This window comes from Manis javanica, chromosome 4, assembly GCF_040802235.1.
Source record: "Manis javanica isolate MJ-LG chromosome 4, MJ_LKY, whole genome shotgun sequence".
In the NCBI taxonomy this organism is placed as follows: Eukaryota; Metazoa; Chordata; class Mammalia; order Pholidota; family Manidae; genus Manis; species Manis javanica.
Genome location: NC_133159.1, coordinates 11,583,890 through 11,596,458, shown reverse-complemented (window position 1 = coordinate 11,596,458; position 12,569 = coordinate 11,583,890). Strand labels below are relative to the sequence as shown.

At 48.8% G+C, this 12,569-nt stretch overlaps 2 long non-coding RNA genes across 3 annotated transcripts; one reads left to right on the top strand and one right to left on the bottom strand.

The window, feature by feature from the left end:
• Positions 1-131: 131 nt before the first annotated feature.
• On the bottom strand, positions 132-7,990 carry LOC108389082 (uncharacterized). 2 transcript variants are annotated; one of them, XR_012130014.1, is made up of 4 exons: positions 7,877-7,990; positions 7,427-7,557; positions 3,727-3,789; positions 132-3,506 (listed from the first exon to the last, which is right to left on the bottom strand). It is a non-coding gene; the product is annotated as an uncharacterized lncRNA (long non-coding RNA). The 2 variants fall into 2 exon arrangements; XR_001851192.3 differs by having other exon boundaries at positions 7,850-7,979.
• On the top strand, positions 4,021-10,751 carry LOC140848823 (uncharacterized). The gene is made up of 2 exons (XR_012130009.1): positions 4,021-7,606; positions 9,525-10,751. It is a non-coding gene; the product is annotated as an uncharacterized lncRNA (long non-coding RNA).
• The last annotated feature ends 1,818 nt before the right edge of the window (positions 10,752-12,569 follow it).

Genomic DNA, 12,569 nt, shown 5'->3' with positions numbered 1-12,569 from the left:
CTGTTGTGTAAAGGCTGGACTAGGCCTGGAGAAAGAATCAGGGTCAACAACCGCGTGTGGGTGCAGATTCCTCAGACGCCGGGAATCCAGATAAGTGGCAGGGGCCAGCCAAATCCTCGAGCAGTCTTCCCATCTCCAGTCTTCTCCCTTTAGAGAAGTAAATGAATTCCTCAAATTCCTCTGCCCCAGTTGTGTGAAATGTTTGCCTGTGGGTTAGGACTGGCCTATGTGTCCAAAAAGTGCTGCTTCTCAGGTGGCATGATTCCTGGGGCTCCTCGCTGTGGCTGGCCCCTCCCTCGCCACCCCCTTCACGGGCCAGTTCCGTACAGATATCACAGCTTGAGCTTCTCTCCTGTTACGTGAAGTGTGATCCCTGTTAAATTCCAAAACACCTTGGGAGTGATACTTTAACACCATTAGCAATCACAAATATGGGTGAATGAGTTTCAGAGCTTTTCCTGAGAACGGTGTTTTTTTCATGGTAAAATAAAACATATTATATGAGTGATAAATATTAATTACAGAAAGGTAAGCCTAACTGATAGACTGGAAAAAGAGTTTCAGAGCAGATCCGCACCAATATGGAAGCTGAGGCACTGATAAATGGTGGTGTCAGTAACCTGCGGCAAATGCGAAGGTGAGTAAAATGTACTGGGATAATTGGTAACCCATTTGGAAAGAAATGCACTGGATCTTACCTCACTATACATACACACACAGACACACAAATCAATCCAGATATTGACTAGGAGGGCAAAACTTTAAAACTTTCAGAAATTTTAGGAGATGATTATTATGAGCTCAGAGTACAGAAGGTTTCTTAAGATTAAAAAAAAAAAAAAAAGCACAGACCATAAAGGAAAGGACTAATACACTAGCTCCTTCAAGATATCTTAAAACAGAAGTTCTCAACTCTGGCTGCACGCAAGAATCACTTGAGCTTGTTCAAAATCCTAGTATCCCATCCTCTGGGAGTGGGCCCTGGACACAACCTCAGCGCTGGTACCTGCAGGTCCTGGAACCAGAGTATCAGCGGAGATTCATACCCAGGTCTAAATATTTAAGAGCTGCAAATCAAGCTAACAAACTGTTAAATAAAATATTTTTCTGTCTTCCCATCTTGACAAATCCACCTTCATAACAGCTGGGAAGGCCAAGTTCAAACATAAATTTCTTAGACTCTTCAGAGTTCCAAGCTAGAGGTGGCAGTTCAAGGACAGTTGGCCTTGGCCTGCCTTTCTTCTCTTTGTTCTCCTCCCAGCTCCAGTGTCATTCTGTATCTCAAGGGCCTCATGCACATATATGTGGACATCCCAGCTTCCACACCCAGGGGCCAGCCACACTTCCTACAGAAAAAGCTATTCCTCTGGCCTGGAGATGCACATGCCAGAGAAACAGTCTCTACTCAGAGGAATGGACCCTGGAAGAGGCCTGAGTAGGTCCTGGGAGTTGACCCAGAATAACAGGCAAGGTGGATGGGCTATAGGCTTTGGGTGGGCACATCCCTTTGGCTGTGGATACCCAGTGGTATCTTCTAAAGTAGAACCCCAGGCAAGGTCTTAGGGCGGAACTGCCTGAATGCCTGTACTTTTGCTTCTGTTAACTTTTTATCAGTGTTACGGTATATGTACAGAAATGTACACAAATTTTAAAAAATGTACACAAATTATAGGTGTGCAGCTTGATGAATTTTTTACAAATCAATTAATGATATATGCATTTATCAGAGAAATTATTTTTTTAAAGGGAATAATAATAAAAGGAAGAGACTGTGAAACACAAAATTTAGGATCGTGTTTTCCTCTGGTGGGATAGAGACACATATCAGTAATGTTCTAATTTCTGAACCGAGCAAGGTCACAGTGTTTCATGCTTCCTAACTTATATGTGTTACATATATTCTTTTGGGCATCCTAAAATCAACTCGGGGTCCTGCAGTCGGGGACATTCTGCTTGAAGACAAAATGAGCCCTGCATGTTTCAAATGCTCCTGGGAGCATTCCTGTGATTTATCATCTTGGTTCACCCAAACGCAAACAGAACTTTCTGTGAAGAAAGGAAAAAAGGAAGCATATACGCTTTAATACAATTCAGTATAAAGACTGTGTCTTTTTTGACTACAAATAAAATATATACTACATAGAACTTAAGTACTACATAAATCCAAACTACAAGAAGTAAAGTCTCTCCCAAATGCTCTGGGAACCTGAGGGATCTGCTTATGTGGCTCTCCATCATGTTTCCAACAGGGAAAATAACTCTTGGGGAACAGCAGCAATTGGCCCGAGGTTGCTGGGCAGACAGCAGCTGAGCTGGGACTGGAGCTGTGGTCCAGGGCTCTGCTCCCGTCCTGCACGCTGCTTCCCTGGGAACCACCACCCACTGTGGAATTTAGTTTTCTTACCACTAAATCCCACTGTGTAGGGCTGTGCCCTTGGTCTCACATAAATGAGTATATCATACATGTGCCTTCATTTAGCCAATATTCACAGAGTGCTTACCATGTGCCAGACCTTGGCAAAGTGGATGGAGAAGATTCCTGCCTCACGGCACTTATATTCTAAAGGGGACATTCAGCAAATAAGGAAACAAGACGATTTCAAATAGAGGTAAGTGTGGAAATGAAAACAAACTCAGTGTGTGATGTGACAGAATGATCAGCCACGGCAGGTGCCAAGCATCACATTCTGTGGCTGATATTCCCAAGCAGGAGGGAGAGAAGACCTCCATCAGACAGCTTTAAATGTGTGTCTCACTACCAGGCCACACAGCCTGCAGTCTGTTGTGCAAGAATATTATTATACTTCCCATCGTCCTGTAACTAGCATAATTGCAGCATGATTTGTGTGTATCTTCAAAGGACTCATTTGTTTAATGTAAACATTTAAGTGTGCTATATTTTTATAACCCTATTTTAGTATTTCTTCATTTGTAATGTACTGGGACCCCCTCCCTCCCAAGTCGAAGCATTCCAGGGCCTTTCTAGTCTCTATGAGACCCTAAAATGGAGGTATTGTTGTCAGTATTTGAAGGCAGGATGAAGTCCTAATGGACTGTCCACTGCTGCATTCAGATTTGTCTGGGAGATCACCACCAAGAAGTTCACCCCTGTGCCTTCTGGCCTGTGTGGGGTAACGAGGCAGGTAAATCTCCCAACAGAAAGAGAGCCAGACTTGGGACTTGGGTCTTATTTCCCCAGAATGCTCAGAAAACACCCCCGCTGGCTCCCTCCAGGGGTTCTTGTTTATCCTGTCCTGAGTGTATGGTCAGTGTGAACTGGGAGCCCATGAAGCTTGAGCCAGGGAGAGAGAGTGCCCAGCTTCTAGAGACAAGCCCATACACTGGAGGTGATAGACTGAGTTGAGGGAGAAGCCCCTGGTGTCAGCATGGCTTCTGCCTTTTGTCCCTAAGGAGACAGCACAGAGCTGGACGTTTGGTATCTCAAGCAGGTCACCTGTTTTCCACTCCTGGTTGCAGCTCTGGACACTGCTTCCACTGCTCACGTGCTGCGTGGGAGAAGAAAAGAAAATCGGCTCCACCAGGGGCAGTGGCACCTGGCCCGTGGCTGGCCGCTCTGTGTGTTACAAGCCAGCCAGCCTACACGTCGCTCTCTTATTGGTTTGTTTTCTAGCATATAAATACATGTTTGTCTTAGTCTGTTTGGGCTGCTATAACAAAATATCATAAACTGGGTGGCTTCTCAACAACAGAAAATTTTTTTCTCACCATTCTGGAGACTGGGAAGTCCAAGATTGGGAGACACAAATATTCAGTCTATTGCAGTACTCACTGTAATAAATTAAAACAATATGCATTTTAACGTGGGAAAATGATCATCTCCAAATGTTTTGCCACTATAAACAATGCTGGAATGAACAGCCTTATATGGCCATGTTTGCAGACATAGAAAGGAATCTGGATGATCATTCTTTTAAAAACATTTATTTTTATGATTACAAAAGAAATTCATGCTCATAATAAAATGTCAGGATGAAACAGTGGAAAATGAGAGTCACCACATCCAATCCCCAGTCCCAGTTCCCGGGATAATTAATACATGATCTTACAGATTTTTCTCTACCTGCATTCAAACACTTTTTAAGCAAAAATGGGATCATTCCATGCATATCATTCTGCAACTGGCTTTTTTACTTGCTATCTCTAAATGTTTAGGTTCATTCATTTGACAAATATCTACTGAGCCCCTACTGTGTGCCCAGAAGTGAGGGACCCAGCAATGTCCTTGCTTTCAAATAATTTTCATTCTAGTGGAGGGGATGGACATAGACAAGAAGCAAATTCATTACAAGTAGTAATGAAAACCAAGAAGTGACAGGTGATGAAAGTTAACAGGAAGTTAACAGTCTGTAAGGTTTTATGTCATCTTTCAGTGGTTCCATGGTGTGCATTGGAGTTTCTGGCTTTTCTCTGTTATAAATGATGCTTTGAGAAACATCTTTGTCACAAAATCTGCATGTCTGTAGGAGCAGATCTCAGCTAGGGCCTAGCTATCTTACAGCCTTTTTCCTTCTAGGGCTAGCAGGTGTTGCCAAGCCAAGGGCAGAAAGGCAGCTCCAGGGACTGCTGGGAAGGGAGACAAAGGAGTGGGGAGCTGCAGTGCAGGGGAGCTCGCAGGGTTTGGAGTCAGACTGCAGAACAAACCACTGCTCAGTCACTGGCCAGCCCTCTGCTAACCTCCCCATTTGTGAAATTAGACAACCGTCTAATCACTCAGGTTACTGCAAGGATTAAATGACATGGTTTCTCCTCCTGTTCTCCATGAAACAGGCATAAGCGTCTTGTTCTCATGTTCATCTACTCATCAGACTGCTATGAGATCCCAGAGAATACAGCCAATAGGGACAGACTTCCCTAAAGAGTAAGCGGCAGAATTTGTAAAGTGCCATTTCATTCCCATACGTTGGAGGGGTGGAGCCTTGCTCTTTAAATTGTGGTCTGAGGACCAGCAGCATTGACCACACCTGTGAGCTCATTAGAACTAAGGAATCTCAGGTCCCGCTGGAGGCAGGTTGATTCAACACTAACAAGATTCCCAGGATTTCCCATGCACATTTTAGTTTGAGAAGCACTTGTTCAGAGTGGACGGTAACAGGCAGGTGGAGTTAAGTATCTCTTCATCTCAACTAGGGATTGGACAGGGTGTGACCTAGAACATTCTTCTGGGTTGAAGTTGGCCTTGTTGCCTGGACTATCAATATTATGGTATTTATCCTTTGAGGGAGAGAACTCAAAAGGCCACATTATTTCCTCAATCTGTTTCTATAACCAGAAGTTGGGAACATTACCTGCTTCAAGATCTCAAGCTATCAGGGCTGGGAACAGCCCCACTCAGCCCATACCTGTTCCACCCCCATTTCACAGCTGAGGCCCTGAGAAGGGCCGTCTTTTGCTCAAAGTCACACAGCAGCCCCATGGTGGCCTCAGTCGGCTCCCAGCTAGCTGGTCCTTAACTCTTCCCTATTCCAAATGATGGTCTGTTATTTTTTTCTGTGGATTCAGCTCAACTTTTTAGAAAGACGGTTTTTAAAAAAATTGGTTTATCATAAGTGAATTATGTGCTTATTGTAAATAATTCAAACAACAGAGAAATTATCCCAACAATTTCAGTCTACCCAAGAGAAATGAAAACATATGTCCACACAGAAACCTATACATGAATGTGAGTAGCAGTACCATTCATAATAGCCACAAATTGAAGACAGCCCAGTGTTCATCAGCTGCTGAATGGATGAACAAATGTGGTCTGTCCATATAATGGAATATTCTTCAGCAATACAAAGGAATGGAGTACCGCCATGTGCTACAGCGTGGATGGACCTTGGAACGCGCGAAGTGAAAGAAGCCGCAAAAGACCAAGTCTTGTATGATTCCATTTATGGAAATGTCCAGAATCGGTACACCCACAGAGGGGAAAGCAGATGAGAGGTCGCCAGGGGCTGGGGGAGGGGAACAGGCACTAACTGCTCAGGGGTGTGGGGTGTGGATAAAGGGAAGGTTCCTGTGGCCAGGATTCTCACCTGACCCTGGTCGGCTGGCTCACTACATGTGCGGGCAATGCATCAGGATTGACTCTATAGAGAGAGCCCCCTGCCTGGTGTTCTGTGTGACATGGTGGCATGGCTGCAAGGCTGCAGGAGAGTAAAGCAAAGGTTGGAGTGGTGGCAGTGCCAAGGACAGAGACTGGGACAGCTGTGTGGGCAGAGACCGGCTTACTGCGTGCAGACTTGCTCTGAATGGACAGGATTCTAGTGATTGACCTGCCACCGTGGGAATAAAGTTGGGTATAACCCTTTCACCCCAAGAATGTTCTACTGTCATTTCTTTGGTCACACTGAATCCATAGTGAATTTGCCCAGGGCTGAAACCCATTGGCAAGATGGGTTTCCTTTTGAGATGATCAAAATGTTCTGAAATCAGAGGTGCGGGCTATACTACTCTGAATATATCGAAAGCTACAGATAAAAAAACCTTTGAAAAGGGTGAGTTTCATGGTATGTGAAGTATATCTCAGTGAAACAGTTCTTTAGGAAGAAAAGGTAGAAGGAAGGAAGTAGAATATCCTTTACGTCACCCCACCCATCTCCCAAGGAGCCACTCAGTCACTCCCAGATGTGGCCTGAAGACCTGCTCCGTGCAGTGAACAACCCACATCCGCCAGCAGTGGCCACCCCGGCGCTCAGGGCCCATGACCAGGGCCTACACCGCCGCCAGGCTCTCCTCTGACTGACCTCGCCCGTCGCCTCCTTCCCTCCCTCCAGTCCCCCAGCTCCAGCAGTCCGGGGGGCCCAGCCCTGCTTGCTGCCCTGCCTTCCCCACCTCTTGCCCTCTCCACAACCTTCCCACGGCTCCGGTTGTCAGCCTCATGCAATAAAACCCGAGCAGTGGTCAAACCCCACTCCGCGCCTGCTCTGCACCCGCACCTGGGCCTGCTGGAGGGAAGCACGCTGCCCCGCCAGCCTCTCGCTCGGATTCATGACGTGAGTCCCCAGTGGGCCCTTCATGCTGCCCGGCTGTAGGTCCTTCGTTCTCCCCATGACTGCTGGATACCTCTCTTCTCCTCTCTTTGAAATGGGGGCTGAAATACTTCTGCCTGCTGGGCTGTTGGCTACTTTGGAACCTGGCACATAATAGGCCCTCAATCCATGGTGGCCACCAGTCCCAGCCAGGGCTCCCTGGTGACCTTGTCTCAGAAGTGACCCACCCTACAGTCATTTACTTTGTTCCACTGGCTGGGAAGCCATGGGCTCTTGTCATATCAGATCCTCCTCCCGGAGAGAGGCGGGGACACGGCCCAGGGCAGTGGAACGCTCAGCAGCAGGAGAGGGAGGGCCACCGCTTCCTGCAGCCAATGTCTGGCATGATGGGTCAAGCGTGAGTCAGACCACAGGGCCAAGTGGAAACTTACCAGGGTGTGTGGAGGACTTGGGAGGGTGCAGACAGCTGGCACCCCAGTCTGGATCTGTGAAGCCAGGCATGAAGATGAGGGCACACCCAGGAATCCCAGCTGTGCACCTTCCAGGGGGCAGAGATCAAAGCCTGGAGGAAGGAGGAAGAGGAAACCCGACATCCATCTGCGGCAAGTCAGGTCTCTCCCCCTGCAGGATGCCTGCCCTCCCTCCCACCCAATGGGATCATCTGCCCCGGGTCAGCCTGTTCATAACACTGACCCCATCTGCATGCCAACACCTCGCACCTAGGCGTGGAGGTGTTGAGAGGTTTGCAGATGTCTGATGGGTCTATAAGTATTTCTTGGAGGATACTAGCAACAGTGGGAGGGGCAGAAAAGGCCCTGCTCCTAAGCCAGGTCACCTGGGCCTTGGCCACTGACCAGCTGTGCGTCCAGCAGGCCTCTCACCCTCTCTGGGCTCCAGCATCCACTTCTGTGAGAATAGGCCGCTGGACTTGATGTCCTGCTGGTTCCTCAGCTCTGGACGGCCGCCTGGGCTTGGGGGTCCTCTGTCTTGCCACTGCCCTCAGGGAAAAAGTCCCACCCTCTCCACCCAGCCCAAGAGAACCTTGCTGATTGGGTTCTGCCCACGGCCAGACCTCATCTCTGCCCCTTCCCGCTCTCCTGGCAACACTCAGCTGTGCCCAGTTCAGAATGCTCTCTGCCCATCCCCTCAGCTGGCTGACCCCCTCTTCCTTGGGGCCCCTTGGCCTTCATCTCCTGACCTGCCAGCTGTGGGCATCTCCTGTGGGCATCCTCTATCCTCTCTTCCCCAGTAAACAGCTCTCTTCCAAAGGCAGTGACCTACACACAGCAGGGTCAAAGAGTATTTTCTGAATGGATGAATGAACAAATGAAACGCGAAGGAAGTGGAAGCTCCAGGCACGCTGGAGTCCTGGTTTCCTTATTCCACACAGGGCTTTGTGCAAGGCAACCCTGGAGGTCTGCCCTGCCAGGGTGGGGTGCTGGTTAGAGGGGAGCATATTTTCCAGGGAGATTCCAGCTGGCCTCAGCCATGCCAGGGCCCCACACTGCCTGGCCTGTGACTCACGGGCCTCGAATAGAGTTTTCTTAACCCTTTCCCTGGCCTTCCCAGATCTGCCTTCAGATCAGGCCTTGGGGCTAGTGCCTCTCCAGCTTCTCCCTTGCTCTGGCCAGTCTCTCCCTAGGGGCCCAAAGTTTGCTCCATCCCCAGTGGCTTTAAAGGACCAGCTCAAGATTCCCTGGATGTATTGTGTTTTCCCCTTGCTCTGCTTATGGAGAGGAAACCAATGGCCATGCATGCTGGCTGAAGGTCACCCTGTTTTCCAGGACCCTTTACTGGCCACCCTTCATTTGGCATCTGCCTCCTCGTTGCTGGAGTGGAGGGGAGTACCAGCACTTCCCCCACCTGACCCCAGGACTCCCAGGTTCCAGAGGCTTCTGCTAGGAAATACCAGCCCTGAGGCTCTTGTTTACACTGCCTGCCTGGCCATCGCCAACGGGATCAGAGAGGCTTGCTCCAGTCCTGGGAACAACCGGGAACCCACATAAACTGGGCTGGGTCCCCACTTCTGCTTTTCTGACCTCCCTCCCTTCAGCGGGCCTCCTTCCCCTGTTCTAGACACTTTCTCTCCTCGCAGTCCAACGCATCCCCATTTGCAGAAGAGAATCTGATGGCCTCCCTGTCCTTGTCCTTGGGTCAGTGATAGGCAGAAACCCCCAGAACTCACAGCCTTTCCCCTTTTGGCTACTTTTTAAAATAAGCTTTAAGTTTTGGAATAGTTTTAGATGTACAGAAATGTTGCAAAGATAATATGGGGCATTTCCTTACACCCTTCACGAGCGTCCCCTTTTGTTAACGTGGAACATAATGGTGGCACATTTGTGAGAACAAGGAAACCAACACTGGACAGTCTTGTTCGCCAAGCTCCGGACTGTTCAATTTCACCAGCTTTTCCACTAATGTCCTTTTTCCGTTCCAGGATCCAATCTAGGGAACCACACTGCATTTAGTCATATGCTATTTAGTCCCTTTAAATATGATGATGAAAGTGTAATCGTCTCCATCTTACAGATGAAGGAAAAAGGTCCTGAGGGGTGGGTGACCTGACCCAGTCACAGGTCGGAGGCGAAAGCAGTGGAAAAGTATCGGCACTTAGAGCCAGAATCTACCGGTGCTGTGGCCTTGTGCCTTCGTCTCCTTGTCTGAAGGCTGGGATCACAGGTCATCGCTTCAAGGCAGGAGTGAGTACTGATTCCACGGTCACATCTATGGGCGTCCTCCTGCCCACGAAACAGTGGCCAGTATTATTATTGACAGCACATCATTACTAGGAGCCCGGACCTCTTCAAGACTCCAAGTTCTTTGTTAAGGATTATATATACTTAGGTGAGCTTCACCACCCGCCCTCTGGGCACCTTTACCTGGGAGGAAGACCATCTTTACAGACCTGGCTTTGCCCAGGCCCTAAAGATTAGGTTAGAAATCCTAGGCATGGCGCCAGCAGGCTGGCTGGGGGTCCTTGGGCAAGTCATGGCACCTCCTCGGGCTGCTTCCTCACCGGTAAGATGGGGGCACACAGAGATGCTGGGAGGACGGTGTGGGAACCCTGGAGCAGCAGCCGGTGGCCCCCAGTGGCTCCTGGTGTGGACAGACCTTTGACCCTTGGGGTGAGGAGCAGGCAGGTCACGGCCGGGGCCTCCCAGTCAGGCAGGCCTGGTTCAGGTTCCAGGTCCCCTTCCTTCTGGGTGGGACCGTCCAGGCAGGCTACGTAAACCCTGTTGAAACCCCACTTCCCGCCAGGGATAATCAATCATCCCCACCTCACCAGCCTCACCCCAAACAAGAACACAGGAAATAAGTCCATTTCTGTGGCCCTTCCTTACCCTCAAGACTGAAGAAGTTTGTATCTCCAGGTCAAGTAACTGGTTAGCTGCTTAACCGGAGAGAAGCCAGGTCTCGCTAAGACCCTGTCCCATCCACCTGAGCGGAGTCTCCCGGGCCTTCCCCGATGTCATTCAGGGACAGCTCTGGGGGCCAGCTGCCACCCGCTTGCTGCTGCTTAACTCTGCTTAGTACGGTGCCCTGCAAACGACCCCACCATTGCCCCTGATGAAACGAGGCATCATTAAAAACCTGATGAAGGAAGTGCTCAAGATAATTTACAAAAAAAAAGTCCTGACTTCCATGCAGATAAGAAGTGAATATGTTTCTTCAATCGGAAGTTACAATTGGCTCAAAAGGGCAACAGGAGAGCATTCATTTATAGGTCAGGAATATTGAAATAAATGTGCAAATAGAGGCAAAACTCATTTTTCCACAGGGGGGTGAGGGGGACACAGGGACAGTCTACTGGATAGGATGGAATTTATCATTACCTACAACTTCCAGAAGTGTAAAAAAGGTTGACGGCAGTAAGGCTAGAATCCCACAACCTGGAAGGGTGTGCTGCACGCGGACAGTGCATAGTTTTCTGCTGAAGAACACATTTTTTTCTGCAGAAGGAAGACCACGAATAGGCGCACTCCACAGTCTATATAACCTGATGATTGGAATAGTCACACGCTGTGCATGCGAGGTCCTTTCTGAATGTATTGGGGAAATCACATGTCGCTAGCAAGCGAGAGGTCTGCCCTAAATACCAGCAGCTCCTAAGACGAAGGGCTCGAGACATTTAGGCTTTTATTTTTCCACCTGGATTTTGGTATCTGTGTTACACGATGGGTTCTGGAACATTCTAGAATGTGGGTGTTTCTAATGTGTGTCTGCAGCAGAGGCCTGTAGTTTTCACTGACTTGATCCTGACTCTGTTTGCAGCCCTAAGCAGTTACACCATCTCTCTGATGTACGGCTTCCTTGTCTTTGAATTGGGATAGTAATAGTAGTTACTACATAGTTGTTTTTTTTTAAATGAGTCCCTATTCATCTTTTGAGAGCTGTATTTTAAATCGGTAAAGCCATTTCTTCGAAAATGTCCTGTGGTCACTGGTATTGCTCCCTATGAGCCCAGCCTTCTGTCCCCTCCCATCCTGATCTCCTTCTGCCCCCGTTAATTCTTTCTTTCCACTACTGGTGTCCCTAACAGTAGGGGGCAGCATTTGGTTGCCCTGGAGGGGCTGGCACATGCTGGGGAGAGGCACATGCTGCTGCTTCTGGGCACCCAGGTATGGCTTCGGGTAAGGGGAGCCCTGGGGAGGGAGGTGACAAGCAGGAAGGCTCAGGCTCCTGGCAATCTCACACTGCCCTTTGTCTTGATTCTGTACTGAGTGCCGGTTCCCAGGTATCAACTTGGAGATCCCAGGTGGGACCCTCAGAGCAGTCAAATCGTCCCCCTCGAAGACGGTATGTTCCAGTTGCAGAAATCCATAACCACAGCACTCACTTCCTTCTGAATTCGTTTCCTTCTCTCATGCACATGCAACCACGTGCAGTGGGCAGGCAGGAATTACTCCCATCAGGCATCTGGAGAAGCTGAGAACATTGGTGTGCGGAGCTGGAGACCCATTTCGCTAGCTCATGCTGCCCTCTAGCGGCTACGCAGGGCACCTACCTCCAGGGAGCCGACTCAGCTAGGAGCATCTCTCTGCGTTTGCAGAGCAACAGCCAGCTTTCCAAGGACCCTTATCGAGAGACGCACCCTCACTCAGGATTCCCACATCCTTTACCATCCCCTCTCTCTGTCTCTGAGCATTAAGAATACATATGTATATGTTTGTGGCAAACTATACATAAAATGTACCATCTTAAACCACTTTTAAATGCACAGCTCAGTGGCATAAAGTACACTCACACTGTTGTACAACCACCGCCCCATCACCTCCAGAACTCTCCGTCTTGCAAACTGAAAATCTATACTCACTAAATAACTCTCCATTCTCCCCTTCCAGCCCCTAACCAATCACCCTTCTACTTTGTCTCTATGACTTTGACCGTTCTGAGTACCTTATAGAAGGAGAAATCTCCCGAGAAGCTATTTAAATGGCAATAATCTATAAATGGGCAGCCTGGAAGACAAAGGCGCCCCCAGAACTCCATCCAGATACCATCCATCCCCCTCCATGCAACCAACCAGAAAAGGGCAGGGAGCACGAGGAATCACAGCACAGGATAGATGTCACT